Raw genomic sequence first — 21,942 nt, 5'->3', positions numbered from 1 at the left:
CCTGATGAGAAGGCAGTCCAGGGATTTCTGATGAGGACAGACAATTCGAGCTCGGGGATGGGATTCATTGAACTTGAGTCACTGGGGGAACAGTGATGGTGAAACACATTCCAAAGCTAGCACAGAAAAGTAAAGCTTCTCAGCTCCCACATTCTCAGACTGAAATGTAAGAAGGTAAGGGCATGGCCAATGATGTGGAAGGGAATATTTTCTTTGAGGGGTGGTTTTAATGGCAGCATACTGGTAAAATTTTGCCCCAAACATAGCATGAAACCTTTGGTTTTGAAAGCTACAATTGGATAAAACTTCTGTTCTCCTTGTGTGGGGATGACAATGACTTCCTTATGAAGGTCTCCAATGCCACAGAATGAGGGTACAACACGAGGCTTCATTGTGATGGGTGTGAGGCCTGAGAGATTCTCTCCATAAACTTGTGCTATCTTGCTGATGTTCCCTGGGGGTGTTCTGTCAGTGGACCTCACATGGAGGTTGCTGTGATTTGGGTTCTGAATGTCCCTGTGAAGGATGTTTTAATGTCTAAAGCTATCTTCAGGCAGGAGTTGGTTGTTTGTGAGATATGACACAGGAGCAAGACAGTTTAAGAGTGCAAGTGAAGATATATTTACAGAAGTCTAAAGTTGTTTAGAGCTCTGTGTTACCAGTGCTACCTCTTGTTAACTTTTGTTTGAGCAGCGTGTGTCTGATTTATTTGCTTACTTACTGAGACTTGCTTAACAGTAATAATGAGATGTGTTTTATGATCATTGAAACACAAAATATAACAATGCAATTCTATGAACCGTCTTTCCCTCTAATTTCCCAAGTAACATTACGGTTTTTAAATTGCTGTGTTCTCAACAGGTTTGTATTCTGCTTTGGAAGTGCATGATGGTAAAGAGGTTTGTACTACCCCGATTACAGCTGGCCAAATGGAGGTTGGGGCTGCTCTTCTCTCTCTCTCTCCCTTGGTTTCTGCTCCTCGTGCTGACATTGTCTCTGGAGTGTGATTCAAGTGGCCCCTTTAAATACAGTTCTCTGGGTCATCCCCAACTACAGTGGCTTACTATAGTTTACTATGTCGGCATGGAAACTGACACACAGATTCCTCCCATGTAGTCACAGCAGTTTGATACAGCAATGTAATTAATTAACATTATTCAGTCACTCCATGTTAATGAGTTTTTGCCTCAGGAAAAGCTGTTACAAAAGGCAGTATTGGATATTGTAATTTCTCTATTAATTGAACCAACCCTAAAATCTGGGCTGTATCAAAAACAGTTCTAGCAGAACTCTAATGTATTGTTCCATCTGAAACCTCACAGTATTGTCTCATCAATATCTATTCAATATAGTCAATCAAGGCTTGTATATCTGTCTGGCCTGATCCAATTTGACAGTGAATTCTGCAACCTTTCTGGCTTACTACTTTAGTTCTCTTCCCAGCATGCCATTCAGTTGGCCAATTTTTCCAGCATGCCATTCAATTGGCCAATGTTGGTTTTAGTGTCCCAAAGGAGCTATTATTTTATTTCACTACCGACATTTCCCTCTTTTTAAACTAATGAGTTCTTTATGAATTTGGTTCAAAATTTAGATTGCTGTTGGCAGGAGGTCCCCTTTGAAGAATACATTAAGGAAAGGGGTTAAAAGCCATTTTTAGCTCTGGTCTGTGTTTGTTAGTTGCTGATGTCCTCGTGTCAATGTGAACTAGTGTGCTATGAGGGTCACAGCTCTGAGAACAACCATTTAAACACCCCTGCAATGCAAGTGAATCAAGGGATAACATTCTCTCACTCTCAATATTGCCAGTCAGGCACTGCTGAAGGGAATCAAAGAGTTCCAATCAACCGACAAAGCCAAGAATCTTGAAATTGACTGTTCACCAACTAATGTCAACATGACAAGGAACATTCACTGCAATGACCACCATGATGTTCAACTCTCTGCTCTTCATGACCACTTCAGAGTTGAGCTGTAATATACTTTCTTAACCTTTATTTTATTGACTTACAGTGCTTATTTTGAACTTAAGTATATGTTTGTTGTATTATAATTTCATCTCTCATTTAGAAATTACATTAGTAAATTCAATTTTTTGGTTAATTCAAAAAAGCTAGTTTAGCCCCTTCCAAAGCTTAAGTATGTTTCTGGTGAGAATAGGGTATTTGCAAGTGAAGGAATCGTTTTGAAATTAACCTTGTAGGGACTAACTGAGGGGAGCCAATTTGTGCTGGAACTGTATAAACTGAGGAATCTCACCAGGGGGTGCATCATAATAGCAGAAAATCTATGGATAAGTGAAAGACAAGTAGAAATATGAGAGAATACTACACTTTATTTTGGGTATTGGGAACCAGTGATGCATGGGAACAAGAAAATCCCCGATAACTAATCTCTGTCGAGCGAATGATGATCAATCCTAGTTCTTGCCAGGCACGGAATCAATGTGTGATTATTGTCCTGAGGAGGAGGTAACCCCAAGTCTCTTTCGGACTGAGACTGTTCCAAATATCAGGTCCTTGGGTTGAAAGTTGCCTCTGAGTCAAACCCGTACAGCAAGGTTTGAATCCAACATCAGAGTTAGACAAGCTTTGCTTGATCCACTGAAACCACATCTTGACCATCTGTCCAGCTGACATCGGAAATTGGAGGAGTATGCTATTATTGGCAATAGGGATCCTTCCTATTGTGCTCTGAGTAATTTTGCAGGGCAATGCTTTAATCGGTCAAATACTGTAGATGCTGGACATTTGAAATAAAAACTGAAAGTGCTGGAGAAACTCAACAGGTCTGGCAGTGTCTATGGAGAGAGAAAAACAGTGTTAATGTTTAGAGTGTAATATGACTCTTTTTCAGAATTACAGGGATTGAAAAATATTTTAGGTTTTATTAAGCTTTGAACAAGTTTTGAAGAAAGGTCACATCGGATCAAAATGTTAACTGTGCTTTGCTCTCCAAAGATATTCTGCTGAGTTTCTCCAGCATTCTCTGGTTTAATGGATAGGGTGGTCTTGACTTGGCTTACTACATAGTTTTATTTTGTGGGCGCTTATGGAATTCCCTTCAGTTAAGCTAATCTAAGGCAATTAATTTCAGGTTGGGGAGGAAGTGTCCTTTCCCTATGGGACACCTTTGAGGATTCTATGGGGAGCTAGTGGTGTAATGGTAATTCACTGAACTAGAAACCCATATAGAAGGGTGGGAACCAACACCATGAGCTTGGTGTTGGATTTGATGTTGTTGTCTTCAAAGACCCTCTTCCCCACGTGGCTGAGTAATGGTAATGTCGCTCAACTAGAAACCCAGAATCCCAGCCTAATGATCTGAGAAAATGGGTTTGAATCCCACTGTGGCAGATGTGGAGTTTGAATTCAATTAGAAACCAACTCTGGAATCAGAAGATGATCTAATGGTGACTGCCTAACCACCGTCAACTGCCACTAGAAACCCATGTGGGTCACTAAAATCCTTGAGGGAAGGAAATCTGCCATCCTTACCCAGTCTGGCCTGAATGTGACTTTAAACCCTCAGCAATGTGGTTGACTCTGAACTGCCCTCTGTAATGGCTTGACAAGACATTCAGCCCAAGGCCAGTTAGAGATGATCAATAAATGCTGGCTTAGGCAACAATGTCAAACAAACAAATAAAAAGACTCAGGGCTGGAGACACTTAAAGACCACACTGAGCTTTTGCCAACATCAGACTCCCCACGGAACCCTAAAAGTTTCCACATTTTAAATCCTTCCTTAGTTTTGTCCCACCCTGTCTCAGGAATCTGCTTAAATCACATTTCCTCACTCTGACCTTCTTTTCTCCCGACTATAGATTGCAGCTTCTCCATCATCTTTGTGCTAATTCCCCATCAGAGATTAATCTTTCAGTCTGTAAGACCACTTACCTCAAGTATTCCCTTCCAAATCCACTTACCTCACCGTTTCTCTTCTTGCCTTCAAAATTCTCCTAAAGGTTTCTGTAATTATCTGATGGGCTAATACCTCCATCAAAGCAGTGGACTGTGGAATGTCATAAGAATGTATTACGTTCCATCTGTTAATATTGCTGCAGGTAATTTCTAGCCTCATCGCTCCGGCAGTGGTAAACATATTGTCATCTGCTGAAGCTGTTAGCAGTGAATTTCTTCCCTAAACCTCTCTGTCTCTCTTCCTCACTTTACCCCTTTGAGATGCTGATTGAAATCTACCTTGCTGATCAGCTGGTGATCATTCATCCTAATAGCTCCTTATGTGCAATATTCATTTTTTAATGCCTTGTGAAGCTTCTGAGGATGTTTGCTATCTTAAAAGTTCTACATAAAAGTAAGTTGTTGTTATGTTTGGCTGTGCCTTTGCTATCCCTCCATATAAAACACCTAACCATGTTTCCCTTGAAACATTCAGCAGAGCGCTATAGCAATGCAATTTATGGCGCTTCATTGTTGACTCAGTTTCAATCTTGCATGCACAAGTGGGTCCAAATTCACTTGTAGATTTTTTTTGTTCCAAAGTGTGATTTAGATTTTTGGAATTTGGTGACAAATGTTATTAAAAGGATTTAAGGTTTCTCTTTTTTGGAAGACTCCCCAAACTTCAGAATTCCCAAATTGGTCTATTCCTTAAAGTTAAAAATCACACAACACCCGGTTATAGTCTAACAGGTTTATTTGGAAGCACTAGCTTTTGGAGTGCTGCTCTTTCATCAGGTGGTTGTGATGAAGGAACAATGCTCCGAAAGCTAGTGCGTTCAAATAAACCGGTTGGACTATAACCTGGTGCTGTGTGATTTTTAACTTTGTTCACCCCAGTCCAACACTGGCACCTCCAAGTCATTAAAGTGACTAGCCTTGCTTCCAGATCAATGATCACGTTCTTGCTGAGCGATAGTGTGAATAACTTTGATAGTGTATGACTGATTGTTCTGGCACAGAAATTCTAAAGGAGTTACCTTGCCAGGAAATGTGATAGTTGGATTGACTACAGAATGTGAATTACTCTGGACATTTTAAGAGTTTATCCAGACTCCACTGTAATTTAAGTACTCCATTAACTGAGAGGACAAAGATAACGAGGTGAAGTTGAGCTTGGCCAGCTGGGTATGAGGGGCAATTGGTGAATCAAAAGCTGACTTTTCATTCAGCCCAAGGTTCTCCCTTATGAATTTCACAGAATAATTATTCAAACACTTTTTGGAGACTTCTTAGTCTCAATGTCGCTTTTATTCATGAAATTAAAAGTCTTGGCAATATTTTTGAATTCAATGAAAATAGATCATCTGCTGTTTCGTTAGCAGCCTCTTTTGGATTGCTGACGTCGATTGAGTTCACCCCCAGTGAGTTAATTATTGTAACATATTCAGATCGGAAAATGTGAAAGCTGTACAGAAACTGGCTGCTGTTACATTAACCCATTCTATTTATCCCAATCTCAGACCTAACTGTATAATTTCACTGGTTTCATTTCATTGCATTTTGAGCAATTGATTTGAAAACTAACAGAGATAAATGGCAAAGCAGTTCAGGCTGATTTAGATTCAGAAAGGATTGGTTCTTTAAAGAAATGTCAGCATGTCCATTTGAAAGGACACTACCCAAAGCTCCCCTTTAGGTGCCAGCTTGGCAGTCTTTTAGAAGCTGCAGCAAATAGACTTACAGCTGGTGTCAGTTCCTAAAAAGGAAAGGAAAAGCGAATGGTTTCTTCAGATAACGAAATACTAGATAATCTGGGACCGATTACCAGGGAGTAATCTCATCAAGGCTTCATACATAGTTTGAAACATTTATATTGAATGTCAAGACAGTTCCACTTATCTTGTTTTTAATAACATACCCTAGCAGGTCTTCAAGAACGTTCCTCATGTTAAGTCAAGGCATGCTATTTAACATGGTCACAACATACCATTCATGATTCGACAACAACAACAATCTATTTATAAAGCACTTTCAACATAATCAAACAACCCAAGTCCCATTGTGAGAAGCATTATGAGATATACTCATAAACAGCTATTAGCGTAGGTAACCAAAAGCACATTCAAAGAGACAGTTCTTAAGGAGTGTCTTAAACGCAGCGAGAAACAGAAAAATGGAGCAGTGAAGAATGTTTATCAGATTTGCAGAACTTACATTAAAGGGAAGCATGTTTGTCAATGATGGGGAGGTGGATATCAAGGCTTCTCAAGAGGCCAAAATTGGAGGAACACAGAGGGCAGTTGTGTTTTGGGAAGGTTCTGGTGATAGGGAGAGGTAGGGCCACAGAATGATTTGAACACAATATTGGGAATATTAAACAAAGTCAATTTTAACCTTCAGTGCTCCTGGACCAGGAGTTATAAAAGGCCAACAAACACAAGAGGGGATGGGTAAAACATTACTAGGTCACCTTAGCTATTTGAAAATGCTCTCTGCCCACATCCACTGAATCCAGAGACAATGACTGAAGAGTTGACAGTCTGAGAGTCTGTCTCAAGAGATAGCTGTATCGTTCCAATATCTGGAGGAGGCAAGGTTGGAAGTGGGTGGACGTGTGATTTGCTGGCCTTGGCTGGTGGGCTGGTTTGCTAATTATGGTGATGACAACATATCTGCAAGTGCCAGGTATCCAATTACAGGATTTCTTAATAGCATAGTACAGATACCAACTGAAATATTTCAGTCATCAGTTGGACTTTTCCCAACCCCTACTGAGGAAGTGTTCTCCATCTTGAGATACCTTCTCTTTCCCATCTACTTGGGCCCCTCCTGCCTTCGATAGTAAAATGTCTCAGGGCTGAAGGGCCTCCTATTGGTCTTCTGGTCTTGAGAGCCCATCACCTTCAATTGGAGGGCAAGGGTGCCCTCTGGTTCGCATGTAAAATTCATGTACAATATCTGATGCCAAGGCCACACAATATCCTGACCAAGAGACACAGCTAATGCTGGGGTTCCGACCCTGCAAAGGCATTCTGCCCCATGTGTGTTGAAATTAATTTTCAAATATTTTTCAACCTTTCTAAACTTTATATGTGCAAAGTATTTGAGTCACTAACAAGGTAAATCCAAAATGGGAACACAAAATGGAGTTTGGTGGTTTAATGCAGCACCACATTAGACTTGATTACCAGTGAGATGGATGTATAATTGTGGAATGTATCTATGAGTAGGTTTGGTTGAGTTCAGCCCTCTAGGAGAATGCACCATCACTAGTGGGAGACCTCTCAGATGTAGGGACAGATAAAAGTAAAAGGCAGGCTTATTTCTTTTTTAATTCTTTCATGGGTTCTGGACTTTTGTTGTCCATTCCTAATTGCTCTTGAACTGAGTGGCTTGTTGGACCATTTCAGAGAGCAGTTAACAGTTAACCACATGGTTGAGGATCTTGAGTCATGTCTAAAGCAGAACAGGCAAGGATCTCTCTAAAGGGTATTAGTGATATATTTTTACAGTTGTTGACAGTTTTCAGGTCACCATCACTGAGACTAAGTTTTAATTCCTGCAACTGCTTTGATGTAAACAGAAAATACTGAAGAAACTCAGCAGATCTGGTAGCACTTGTAGAGAGAGAAACAGAGTTAACCTTTTTAATCTAGTAAGACTCTGCTTCTAAACCCAAAAAAGAGTCATATTGGGCTCAAAAGTTTAACTCTGTTTCTCTCTTCACAGATGCTGCCAGACCTACTGAGTTTCTCTAGCATTTTCTGTTCCTATGCTCAGAATTATTAGCTTGGTTCTCTAAATCATGACGCCTAAGACATTATCATTATACTCCACAATCTCCCATTCACTAAGACGATCCAAAGTATAGCCCAACAGGAAGGTGACTCAAAGCTACATGCTGCAAAATGCCAGTTAATCAGTTTTATATTTATTGCTGGCTACAGGAACTGGTCACTCAGCCTCCCAAGCCTGTTTCATATCCAACTTGGTTATGGCTTATCTATATTTTAAGTCCATTCACTCAGGTTCTGTAATAACAGCAGAAATCTAACAATCTCGGTTTTGATATTTTCAATAGGCTTTAGGTTGGCCATGCACCAGTGCTCACAGGCCTTCTCTACTTTGAGAACTGAGTTGATACCATCCATTTGGACAACAGTTTCATGTTGTTCACTGATAATGAAAACCACTGGTGGAGTTGACTGGTGCATTAGTCATGTACGGGTTGTTCTGCTATAATGCATGTTATGCCAATGCAAGTTCACTGGAACGCTATTGATAAATTGGGTCACTGTTTCTAAAGAGTGAACTTTTAAAATGTGTGTTGGCTGTAATGCGATTATATCACCAACACTTTACGCACTGTTTCTAAAGTAAAATTTTTCTATAATCAGGGTTGCACATGAATGCAACCATTACGTTGTACAAGAACCAATTATAAGTGATACGTAACTAGGAGCACTAACTGGGGATGAACTTCAGTTGAAAACAATACTAACTTGCCAACTACTGTCTGTACAATGTCTAAGCTGTATGCTGGTTCCAACACTATGGTTCTACATTATTTTCCCATTGAACTGGAGGAAGATGGAGCAGTTATATCTGGGGAGGGAGTGGTTTTCATGGTAATGCCACTGATTAATAATCCAGCAACCCTGCCTCGTGTTTTGGGGATAAGGATTGAATCCCACTGAGGGAGAAGGTAAAATTTGGATAAGAAACTAGGCTTACACTATCAATAGCTGCACAAAAAATGTCTACTTCACTAATGTTCTTTAGGAGAGGAAATCTGCCATCCTTACCTGGTCCAGTCTACATGCAACTCCACACACACAGCAATGTGATTGACCCTTAACTGTCCTCTGGACAATTAATGATGGACAGTAAATCTTGACCTAGCTGGTGATTCCCACACCCAATAATGTTTTTTTGTAAATGGAAAAAAAAACTGCTGCTCTGCATTTTGCCTTCCATCATGTCAAATAGAGTCATAGAGATGTACAGCATGGAAATAGACCCTTCGGTCCAACTCGTCCATGCCAACCAGATATCCCAACCCAATCTAGTCTAACCTGCCAGCACCCGGCCCATATCCCTCCAAACCCTTCCTATTCATATATCCATCCAGATGCCTTTTAAATGTTGCAATTGTACCAGCCTCCACCACTTCCTCTAGCAGCTCATTCCATACACATAGCACCCTCTGCCCCTTAGGACTCTTTTATATCTTTCCCCTCTCACCCTAAACCTATGCCCTCTAGTTCTGGACTCCCCCACCCCAGGGAAAAGATCTTGTCTATTTATCCTATCCATGCCCCTCATGATTTTACAAACCTCTTCAAGGTCACCCCTCAGTCTCCGACGCCCCAGGGAAAATAGTCCCACCCTATTCGGCCTTTCCCTATAGTTCAAATCCTTCAACCCTGGCAACATCCTTGTAATTCTTTTCTGAACACTTTCAAGTTTCACAACATCCTTCTGGTAGAAAGGAGATGAGAATTGCATGCAATATTCCAAATGTGGCCTCACCAACATCCTGTACAGCGGCAACATAACCTCCCAACTCCTGTACTCAATACTCTGACCAATAAAGGAAAGCAAACCTAATGCCTTCTTCACTATCCTATCTACCTGTGACTCCACTTTCAAGGAGCTATGAACCTGCACTCCAAGGTCTCTTTGTTCAGCAACCTTACTGTTAAGTGTATAAGTCATTGAACATGTTCAGATGCTGGGGCTTGTTTTTCGTTTGCAGAGTGTTGGTGACACTGGGAGAACACACCAGCTGCCAGCACTGAAAGAAACATCAAAGTTTCTGCAAATGGTTAACACTGCTTTCATTAGAAGCTGAATGGTGCACTGAGTGTTGGATCAGTCCTGTTTCCCTTGAGGATTACTTGGCTGCCTGAAGGGGCTTGAGAAGAATTTTCAGCAGTGTTTGATAAATCGGTCAAAGATTTTTTTTCTCTACTTTTCCAGTCCCTTTCGAATGCCTGTGTGTGAGGGTGGGTCAGTGATATTACTTACACAGTTGCAGTGCAGGGTAGGCTTGAAGGGCCATTTACTTCTTCCTTCTCATCTTTCATGTTCTACGTGTTTGCATTTTGTCCCACCCTACAGATGATTTACCGCGAGAGCAAAGGAGCTGTGAGAAATGAAAGATTACAGTTAAGTTAGTCTTTGATTGATGGTGTCTGGTCTCACCCTGTGGCTTCCTGAATTAATCTGATGATTTTAAGATGAAATGAGAGACCTGTAATACAAAGGGTTCACACAAGTTGAACTTAAAAACAGGAATAGATTAACTACTTTGGCTATTTGATGACTTGCATCTTGTTTCAGAACCTGCTCCTTGGACTCATGGAGAACTGATGAACCTATTGGATCTTCATGCAAACAACTCCTGGCGAACCTTTGTTCAGACAGTAATACACATGTCTTGCCATCTGGCTCTTCAGAATTCCAACATATTTTCCAAAGCAGCTGTTGTGTTCCACATGCTGTACTGTGGGTCAACATTTCTGAGGCCCACGTAGTCTAATTTGGATGGGGGAGGCTTTTGTGATACAATGGGAAGTTGATAGTGACCATTAAGTTTTGATCTTCTCTTCTGGATGGTATGAATCATGGAGACTGGCAATCTGGAAACTCCATAGTCTTCAGATGTTGATCCATTCTTAGGAATGTGTGAGTTCCTCACAGAGTTGGGAGGTATCTTCCCCTATGTTCACAATTAATTAAGAATTCTCCAGGAGACGTGGTACTATTTGTAATCCAAATACCACTCTTACCAGTCCTCTTATCAGCTTGTTTGTTTCCAATTTTGAGAGGTACTGGTGTTGCCTGACAATTCATAATATGGCATTCTTTTTATCATAATATGACATGCCTGTACTAAGAACTGTGGATGCTGAATACCTGAAAGAGAAACACAAATTGCTGGAGAAACCCAGCAGGTCTGACAGCAATTGTGGGCAGAAAGCATTGTCAACATTTTGGGTCCAATGATCCTTCTTCAGTTCTGACAACAGCGAGCAGAAAGTGGCTGAGGGGAAGAAAAAGCGAGTAGATAAGTGGCGATGCCCAGCCAGATTTCCCCACATCCCATAATAGAATTTTTAAAATGACCTGGTAAACCCCACTCTTGTGGTTAACCTACACCAGCAGCATTGAAAATGTCATGAGAATGACATTATTGTCTTTACTGATTACAATAGCTATTATAACCACCTGAAGGATGGGACTGAAAACATTGAAGGAAGGCATTGACGAAAATAGGAAAACAAATGGTGAGCTACATTCAGGATGTGAGAAGATGAAGCGATGGGCAGTGAAATAAGACAGATTATGATGGTACTTTTCCCTTTTCACTTGTCAAGGATTTTAAAGTCTCCTCTGTCATTGACAACCAGCTATTGGCTTATAACTCGGCCCTGTTCCTTCCTTCAGTGAACTATGTTGGCAGAAAATGGGAATAAGGTCCGTAAAACAGTCAGGATAGATCTGGAGTATTATAGTTTGAAAGACTTCAGAGGTTACCTAACCTTACCATTTGGATTCACGTTCTACAAAGTTAGATAGCCTTTCACAAGTAGCTGAGAGAGATTCACAACATGCCACACCCAGTTGGTACAAACTATGACATGGTTGGTTGCACAAGAAATTACAGCTGAATGAGACAATTTTAGTCCATCTGCATCAGCCACCCAGCATTACTTTACAGACAACTTACTGAATTCTCTCTTGAGTGATTCCTGGATTAACAAAGAGAGAAGTGAAAGAATTGACATGTACTAATTATAATTTTCCAAAATCTGTCAGATTCATGACTTGTGTTTTTATGTTGGATAGCGCCCAAGTGATCCAAAAGACCCAGACCCTGGAGTGGGGAATAGGATCTCTTGCCTGGAGCAAAGTGTAACTCTGAGAATTTTGGGGCCAGCACGTTTTGTCCAGTGTGCTCCAGCAATCACTCTTTGTTAAGGATGTAATTTAAAAACAGCAAATGTAATTTATCAAGTGCCTTTAATGTCACACTTCACAGCAGCCTAATGAAACAAGAAAAGGAGAAAGCTATCTCCAATTCTGTTTTGTTCTTTCATGGAGGTGGGTGTTACTGGAAAGGCATTTCCCTCCCATCCCTTGAACTGAATTTCCATTTGGGATCTAAAACCACAGGTAGGCCAGACTGAGTAAGGGCCACAGATTTCTTTCCCTAAAGGACGTAAGTGAACTAGACGGATTTTCCAACTATCAGTAGGAGGTGTCACAGTCACAATTACTGAGACTCGCTTTATATTCCAGATTTACCAATGGGAGGCAAAGACTTGGTGGTATTATTACTGGATTGTTAATCCAGAGATCCATGTGATGTCCTTGGGGCCCCTAGGTTCGAATCCTGCTTATGGCAGATGGTGGAATTTGAATTCAATTGAAAAACAAAATCTGGAATGAGGAGTCTAAATGATGACCTTGAATCCATTGTCAATTATCAAGGAAAGGCCCATCTGATTCACTTATGTCCTTTAGGGAAGGAAACTGCCATCCTACCTGGTCTGAGCTATATGTGACTCCAGACCCACAGCAATGTGGTTGACTCTTAACTGGCCTCTGGGCAATTAGGGATGGGCAGTAAATGCTGGCCTAGCCAGTGATGCCCTCATCCCATGAATGAATTTTTTAAAATTTAAATTCTACTCAGTGGTGGAATCCGTGTCCCCAGGGTGTTAGTCTTGGCTACTGGTTATACGAGTACAGTTAGAAGGCTACGACACCCACCACACCTCCCTGGACTGACACTTAATGCTGCTTAGTCCTCAATCGATCAAACGTTTTCCAAGGCGCAGAATCCCTTCCGTCAACAACTACAATTTGGTTTGGCCTCACCTTTTGTTTACTTAACAACAATTTGGCTTGGTGACCTAATAAAGCATGCAGTTTCATCCTATCAGGAGATTAACGCATCGAACTTTACCTGGTGTAACACTCCTGCCCTTATCAAGCAGTACGTTGTTTAACTTCCTGTGAACCTGGAAGATAAGCGAACATTTGAAAAAAAAATGAATGAGACACTGTGAGGAGAATCATGTGCAATTGTACTTGTGCGATATGAGAGCAAGGAGATATGGATTCAGGAAAGGACAATGCAGATGATTACAGATTTTTGGTCATTGTGCTATTTTCAATAGTAAGAGGATTGAAAGGATACATGAGCCAAGCTTTTAAATAATGAAAGGAATCAATAATGTCGATATTGAGTGCTGCTTCTGTAAAACCAACATAGGAAAGTCAGAAGGTGCGTTTTAAGTTAAAAGAGACACGTGCTGAATTTAACTTAATGAATAGTGTCTTCACATTTACTGAGTCTCATTGATTTTGGAATGGATTGCCTTTCTGCTGTGACTGAGCTGGTTCACCTTCGATATGTTCTTAAGAGACGCTTTTTGCTTCCTGGGTCGGTGGGAGTAAAACCAGGTCAGATCCTCCTATAGAATGGTGTTATCAAAATGAGCTATTCCTACATTCAGGAGTTTTTAATTGATTCCTATATCAATCTATTTTCACTGGATTATTGTTTAAAACGGTATATAATTTTGAAAACTCAACTAAAGTCCAGAAAGAGACACAGACTTACATTTTACATTGAACCTGACCAAATCCGCTGGTTCCAAAGTATTCCACCGCCAATGACCACAGTTGTTTGGAATGCAGTCATTATCGTTTGTCCAGGAGAACCTGGCAACAAATTTTCATACATTAACCTCTCAAAAACCACAATAAAGTCTGTATATTGTTTAAGAGTTAAATGTTGGTGCCTGCAATACATTATTAATTGTGATTAGATGGTTCTGCATGAACATATCTTTTAAGAAATTTATTTGGGTATCTTTACCCTCTGATCTGCTAGGACCGTTTCAGAGGGCAGTTCAGAGTCAAACACACAACTATGGGCTAGACCTGCAGATTTTCCTAAAGAACATTATTGGACTAGATGGGTTGTTACAATTGACAATGGTTACAATTAGGCTACTGATTTTTATTTCACCATCTACCATAGTCCAATAATATGTAGGTTAGGTGGATTAACCATGGGAAATGCAGGGTCACACGCATAAGGTAGGGAGTTGGGTCTGGGCAAGATGCTTTTCGGAGGGTTGGTGTTGGCAAAATGGCTTCAACACTGTAGGGATTCTATCATTTTATAGTGGGACTTTACCCATGTCTCCACAGCATTAGTCTGGTACCCTAGGCTGCTCACCGAGTGACCATAGCACTATTGGTTAATATAACATTAGCACCACTATTCTCTCCAACTGGTTTTGGAGTGTGCGGCTGATTTAGTTAAGTGTGTGGTTACTTGAGAAGGTGACTTTAGATTAGATTAGATTAGATTACTTACAGTGTGGAAACAGGCCCTTCGGCCCAACAAGTCCACACCGACCCGCCACCCACCCATACCCCTACATCTACCCCTTACCTAGCACTACGGGCAATTTAGCATAGCCAATTCACCTGACCTGCACATCTTTGGACTGTGGGAGGAAACCGGAGCACCCGGAGGAAACCCACGCAGACACGGGGACTTCTGCATGGCATAAATTTTTCTCGATGATTTTTTTACAACTCATCATCAAAAAATGAAACAAGTGCCTCCAAATGACTCCAAGCTGCTGCTTGTAAAGAACACACTTTGTTGGTAGCTTGTGTCTGGATGGTACCTCCACATGTAATTGTACCAGCCTCCACCACTTCCTCTGGCAGCTCATTCCATACACCACCCTCTGCAATAAAACGTTGCCCTTTAGGTCTCTTTTATATCTTTCCCCTCTCACCCTAAACCTATGCCACCTAGTTCTGGACCTCCCCAACCCAGTGAAAAGACTTTGCCTATTTATCCTATCCATGCCACTCATGATTTTGTAAACCCCTCAGCCTCTGACGCTCCAGGGAAAACAGCCCCACCCTATTTAGCCTCTCCCTATAGCTGAAGCCCTCCAACCCTGGCAACATCCTTGTAAATCTTTTCTGAACCCTTTCAAGTTTCACAACACCCTTCCAATAAGAAGGAGACCAGAATTGCACACAATATTCCAAAAGTGGCCTAACTAATGTCCTGTATAGCCGCAACATGACCTCCCAGCTCCTATACTCAACGCTCTGACCAGTAATGGAAAGCATACCAAACACCTTCTTCACTATCCTTTCTACCTGAGAGTCCACTTTCAAGGAACTATGAACCTGCACTCCAAGGTCACTTTGTTCGGCAACACTCCCCAGGACCTTACCATTAAGTGTATAAGTCTTGCTCTGATTTGCCTTCCCAAAATGCAGCACCTCACATTTACCTACAGCTCCCTGATAAATGAGGAGAAAGTGAGGACTGCAGATCAGAGCTGAGAGTGTGGTGCTGGAATAGCACAGCAGGTCAGGTAGCATTTGCGGAGCAGGACAATCGACGTTTTGGGTCTAAGCCAAAACCAGGATGTTCACCAGGAATGAGCTGATGAAAGGCCTGTGCCCGAAACGTTGATTCTCCTGCTCCTCAGCTGCTGCCTGACTCCCTGATAAATGAGTTCTGTTCACTTCAATCACATGGGATGGGTGGCACCATCCTCTCCCTGGAAGTGGTGAGAGAAGTGGCAAGGAGGGGAAATACTTGAGAAGGGGAAATAATTCAGTGAGTGTGTCCTGGAGAGAAACTCACCCCATTCCTGCCACCTCCACAATTAAATGCTGGCCATGAATGTTTATGGGATCTTTCTCGGCTCACCAGATTTAATACCCTGAAGTGGTCAATGAATGGTCACTTAACGGTCTCAGCGCTCCCTGATCATCCGCCTGATGACTTGGAAAATCAGGCTGACCTGGAGGCATGGAGGATGGGCAAGGATGGTGCCCTCTGAAAGCCAACCCTCTGCCCTTGTCACTAATCTCCGGACCGCTCCCCTTTCATTACCACCATATTCCTGTGGTCATTGCTGGATCTCCTCCAGGGTGGGCCTAAGCATCCTTTAGGACCCAGAGCTGCTGATTTCTAATTGGCTGGCAGATCTGGCGATCCAGCACGCCACCATCAAGTCACCTGATAGGCTGAGAAAATTACCCACAGGCTGCTTTAAATGAGCTAGCTGGTGGGTAAAAGGCTGAACGATCTGGGTGGGTCAGGTTGGTGTGTTGGTTCGTACCTAACAAACTTGTCCTGGCATTTCTACAAATGTTGGGATAACCCTAGCCACATACACACACACACACACATACACACACACACAGACAGACACACACACACAGACACAGACACAGACAGACACACAGACACACATGCAGACAGACACACACACAGACACACACACACCCTCTCTCTCTCTCTCTCACACACACACACACACAGACACACACATTCTCTCTCTCTGTCATACATACACCCTCTCTCTCTCACTCACACACACACCCCGTTTCTCTCTCACACACACACAAACACACACAGAGACACACACACAAACATTCTCTCTCTCTGTCATACATACACCCTCTCTCTGTCATACATAGACCCTCTCTCTCTCACACACACAGACACACACATTCTCTCTCTCTGTCATACATACACCATCTCTCTCTCTCACACACACACACACTCTCTCTCTCTCTCTCTCTGTCTCACACACACACACAGCCCCAGGGAGGGCAATTTGTGAGGTTTAGACATAATTGGTACTTTAATGCAACTGATCCAGCTCTCTCAGAGGCAGCTTTCAGAGTGAGCAGAACCTCTGACACTTCTGTTTATATATTTTTTTCCTTTTTTTCTCCCAGCCAGCTCAGAGTCAGTCCCCTGAACTGAGGAGACTCTGAATCTCATTGTTTTTTTTTCCTTACCCCAACACTACTGTCGCACAGTGGTAAAGCTTATATTTTCCCCAACACTCTTATTATGTATGTGCTGGTGTGAGACTCAGTAAAAGACAGCAGGTGTATAAATCTTTATTCAATTTTCACCACCAGGAAGAAAGGAAACACCCGAGTGGCCAGTGTCAAGCAGTGCCCTTCTGACACTCATGTGTATATCTGTCAGCCAGGGCTCCCTGATCGGACCAGGTTAACAGCCCCAATCAGGGAACTCATATTCTGTGAGGTCCACCCGGCTGACCTCGTTACAATCACTATAACCAGCTTGCAGCTTTACCAGCACAAATTAGATACAACAAAAGACAATATCATCACAAGCTGAAATCTCTTCTCTAATGAGCCCATTTGATTCCTTCCAAGTTTTACTATTCTCTAAATTGTTATATCACTTATCTTGCTTTGAAACTGGTTATTGGACCCCCCCCCCCCTCCCCCCTCCTGATGATGTTCCCTGTTCTAACTATATACATAGCCTCTGCTTCCACCAGTGTCAGGATGTACACAAGACACATCCTTCCTTGCCAAGGATATTTTGGATACAGTAATCACTCACTAGTCTCCAGAACTGTTAAGTGGTAGAGTCCATTTTAACTTTTGAATCATTGTGCAGAGTTGAGCCACTTCGGTAGTGTGCTTCTGTTTAGACTGAACCAGGAAAGCGATCATAATGGCTTGCAGTAGTGATCGTGCTGCTTACATGATGCTAATCATTATCCTGATCCATTCTGAACACAATGTGGTGGTGTGACACTGCTATTATACAGCTCCTCTGATCTGTACACTGTGCCAAGATTCTCATTGTGCTGGCACCAAATGTAGAACAATGCCAGAGTCCAAGCTCGTCAGTATTGACGCAAGCAACACGGTCTCCAAGATACTCAAACTGATTTTGCCTTACTGTAGTTGCAGGAAGCCCAATCTTCTGCAGTGCAGGAAGCCGCCTTCTGACATTGTATTGATTGAAAAGAATGGGTTGGGTCAGCTCTTTTCTGTCAGTAGAGAACGTGCCTGGAGCGCAGAGGGGTGCCCAACCATGCCCTGTGGATTTGTGGCAATGTGCAGATAAAGGGCTGTGTCACCTCACCTTCAGCTATGTAACCACATACTCCTAAGTTCACACTGTTAGAAAAGCGCTACAGCAGCAGGATCTTAAAATTAAGGGTAGCTGAGTAAGAATTCTAACCCCATTACCCCGAGTCCCTAGCCCCTATTTGTACCAGTATTTTCTTTCTTGGTACTCAGTATCTATTTCATTATCCGTTTGTGGTTGCAAATCACATCATTAAATAGCCACAGAGACTAGATTCCAACTCTTTTCTAACTCTGAACTGAAGTATAGTTTGCTCAAGCACAAAAATAAGGATGGTGTGTAGTGTCCACATTAAAATTACAATAAACTTAACAACTCGCGGTTTCAGTTTTTTAGGTCAATGCAGACAATGTCAGTCAAGTCCTGTAGATGGCATTCTTTCCTTCTTCTGAAGCATTATTTAATAAAGTTTGCTATTGTGTTTCTCCCAGACCCTCAATATCTTGACCTCCTTCATATATATCCATTTGTAGCCTCTCTGCCCATTCTGTGGATAACTAGATATCTGTAAATTAAGTCTTGACTGCCACTCCCTCAGGAGATTTGCTGTTGAGACTTTTCACATTTGATATTTATAAGAGAAACAACATGTGCCTTTTGTTTTGGCTTCCCTCTGCTGTCATTCAGTATGAAAAGAAATATTCCACGCAGTCCACGATCAGTTGCCTTTAACAGTTATTTTTTTATAAAGCATGCCATCTACTCATAATTTCTACGGCGAGTGTGCTGGGGATCAGAGTACGGTGCTGAACACACAAATTTCCCCCTTATTTTGAATATTTCTCTCATTTTGCAGTCTGCGTGGCAAAGACAGAAATATCAAATTTACCTCTTGGCAAACTGTAATCCTTAGATAGCAGCAAACCTGCTGCTCAGCCTGGACATTGACTCTGAGCTATATGTTCCAGTCTCAGTGAAGAAAGTGTTACTTTGGTAGGTTTCTGCTCCTTCCTTTTGTTGCTTGTTGTGACTGAAGTTCATTTGCCTGATTACACTGGTACATCAAAGGAAAGCTTAGACTCCATCCTCAGATTTAACAGCTCCGTGCTGCCAATGCTCCATTCGGGAGCTGGTGGGGATTTATGAATCTCACAGAATTGCTCTGACTTGAATCACACTTTGATTGATGGAGACTCCATTGAGCCTTTCCCGTCTTGGGAGGCTTTAGGTTCTGGTCTTGCATGATGCAGGTTGCAACTTCCTAATTGGCAGCTTTGGCACTGGGCCTTTACTGGGACATGGAGTCATAGAGGTGTGCAGCACAGAAACAGAACCTTCGGTCCATGCCGACCAGCATTTGGCCCATATCCCCCTAAACCCTTCCTATTCATATACCCATCCAAGTGCCTTTTAAATGTTGTAATTGTACCAATCTCCACCACTTTTCCTGGCAGCTCATTCCATACATGGTTAGAGACAAAAAGAAACTGCAGATGCTGGAATCCAAAGTAGATAGGCAGAAGGGTGGAAGAACGCAACAAGCCAGGCAGCATCAGGAGGTCGGGAAGTCAACGCTTGGGGTGTAACCCTTCTTCAATCCGTACACGCACCACCCTCTGCATGAAAAGGTTACCCCTGAGGTCCTGTCCCCTCTCACCTTAAACTTATGCCCTCTAGTTTTGGACTCCCCTATCCTGGGAAAAAAAGACCTTTTTTACTTACCCTATCCAAGACCCTCATGATTTTATAAACCTCTACAATTTCACCCCTCAACCTGTGATGCTCCAGGTAAAATAGCCTAATCAGCCTCTCCCTAAAGCTCAAACCTCCCAAAACTGGCAACATCCTTGTAAATCTTTTCTGAACCCTTTCAGGTTTCACAGCATCCTTCTGGTAGGAATGAGACCAGAACTGAATCCATTGGGTGTCAGGGAGTTTTTAAACCTTCCCTTTCTCTACTTCAGACAGGGTTCGACTCTCCTGAAGGTACAGACTCATCCTTAAGCACTTCCCTGCAGTGAATGTCCAATGGTGAGCCCCTCGATGGGCTATTCAACAATGGAGCAGTCACACTAGCACAGGCCCTAGTGGGTACTGACCACAAAGAGGATTGGGAGAAGGTGTAACCTGTGGCTCAGTCTCTAACCTTCTCCCAAAATGTCAGTGGCACCTTAGTTTACCCCACATTGAAAATAAATCGAGGCAATGGAGGGGAGAGGAGGAGAGGGGTAGGGAGGAGGATGAAGAGGAGGTGGAGTGGGGATGGGGGAAAGAGGGTCGCAGAGGTAGGGAGAAGGATGGACGGTATGGGAGGGCAGGGGGAGTTGGGATAGGGAGGGAGTGGGGAGGTAGGGATAATGATGAAGTGGAGGGGAGGGAGGAGTGGGGAGGTAGGAAGGAGAGTGAGTGGAGACAGGGGGCTGAGAGGGGAGGTGGGAATGGAGGAGGTGGGGAGCAGGGTGGAGAGGATGGGAGCATGTGGGAGGGGAGGAACAGTGGGGATAGGGGAGAGGAGATAGGGCAGGTAGGGAGGGGAGTGGGTACTGGAGGGGGAATGGTGGGGATTGCTGTCGTACCTCCTGTGTCCTGCCTTGGGTGAGACCATCTTGTGTTCACATTCTCGACAAATCGGAGGATTTGACATTTTCTCACCAACGTGTGAAGATTTTGTGAAATGAATAAACCCGTGATTCTGGTTGATTTTATGCAGAGAGCACAGGGACAGTTTCGAGGGGTGTAATCAGCTGCACGCGATGGGGGTAATAGCTGGACAGTCAGAAACAGCTGTGGGTCACCTCTGTTCAGGAACATCATCCGCATTCTGTACTATGCCAGCATCCTGCAGACCAACAGCAGGTAATCCCCTGGGATCACAGACATCCACCCCCCCCCATCCCCCCACAGGATCACTGACCACTGACCAGTGGATCATAGATCCCCCCACAGGGTGACTGACCACTGGGATCACAGACCACAAAATCATATCCCCAGGATCACAGACCACAGGGTCACAGACCTTCGGATCACATTCCTGGTGCAGATGTCCGCCCATCCAAGGCTGATAGCCAATCAGAGGCTGGAGGGCCATCTGTACTCTGCAATGTCACCAGGAGGAGATACTGCTGGTACAACACCCATCAAAAAGCTCGAAGGGCTGGTGCAGCCAGACACTGGTGAGTGATGGTGCTGTGGGGTGGAGGGCATTGGAAGGAAACTGGGGTTCAGCAGCAAGGACAAGGAGACGACTTCCTCTGTGACCCCCCCACCCCGTCACTCTCAAACATCTTTCCTTTTCCAAGATTCCTGACCAGGCGCTGAGTGCCTTTGCACGAGAATCTCCCTCGTCAGCTCTCTGAACGCTAACATGCCAGGGTCTGCTGGTCATGCTCCTGCGGGGGAGATAACCCCTCTCCTACCACCACCCTCACCCTACCCCCCCCAACCCTGAAACATTGTTAGGTCAATATCAGTACTTCTACAATTATGCCATTAACTGGGCACCCATCTGCCACTGATTAAATACCATTGTCACCCACAGTCTCCCGATTTGTCATGGCAGAGGCTGGACAATTTTGACCAAAGTATTAAAACGTAATTGTGCTCATTATGTTTAATTCTGAAAGCGTCATTTTTTGTATCCATCCTGCCATCACCATCTGTATTTTCAATTGCTTCATTCATTTTGATTTGAAGTCTGCTTGAAATTGACTCATTTACCATCAGTTTTCCTCCGATTATTTATTCAAAGAAATGTTTATCAAACTTCACTATATTTCTTTCCCAACATGACGTGAGGACATAAATCACATGAAAAAACATTGTTGTCTTGCTTGTGCTTGGGTTCCTGAAACTGATGCGCATTTTTAATGGTTCGTCTCTCACCCAACATTAACAGAGTTCGCTCTGCCTCCCCTTTTAATGCATTCTCTTCCCGGTTCTTGTGGTGTTTCATATCTTTCTCATTCTCCCTAAAGATCTATCATCTTCAGACTGACATCTAAGCTTACCCTACTATCTTGTCTTCTACTCTTTTTGACTTTGATTGTACCCAGAATGTCGGCATATGTTGCTTACATGGGTCACAATAGATGCTTTCTTGTT

General features: G+C 42.8%; 1 long non-coding RNA gene across 1 annotated transcript in view; it reads left to right on the top strand.

Annotated features, from left to right (window-relative positions):
• The window catches only part of LOC140453450 (uncharacterized), a 162,068-nt gene that overhangs the window by 12,207 nt on the left and 127,919 nt on the right, over window positions 1-21,942 (top strand). The gene's annotated exons all lie outside the window — the stretch shown is intronic.

This window comes from Chiloscyllium punctatum, chromosome 27 (genome assembly GCF_047496795.1).
Source record: "Chiloscyllium punctatum isolate Juve2018m chromosome 27, sChiPun1.3, whole genome shotgun sequence".
Taxonomy (NCBI): domain Eukaryota; kingdom Metazoa; phylum Chordata; class Chondrichthyes; order Orectolobiformes; family Hemiscylliidae; genus Chiloscyllium; species Chiloscyllium punctatum.
Note: the sequence above shows the minus strand (reverse complement) of the source record. Positions and strands in the feature narration are given on the sequence as shown.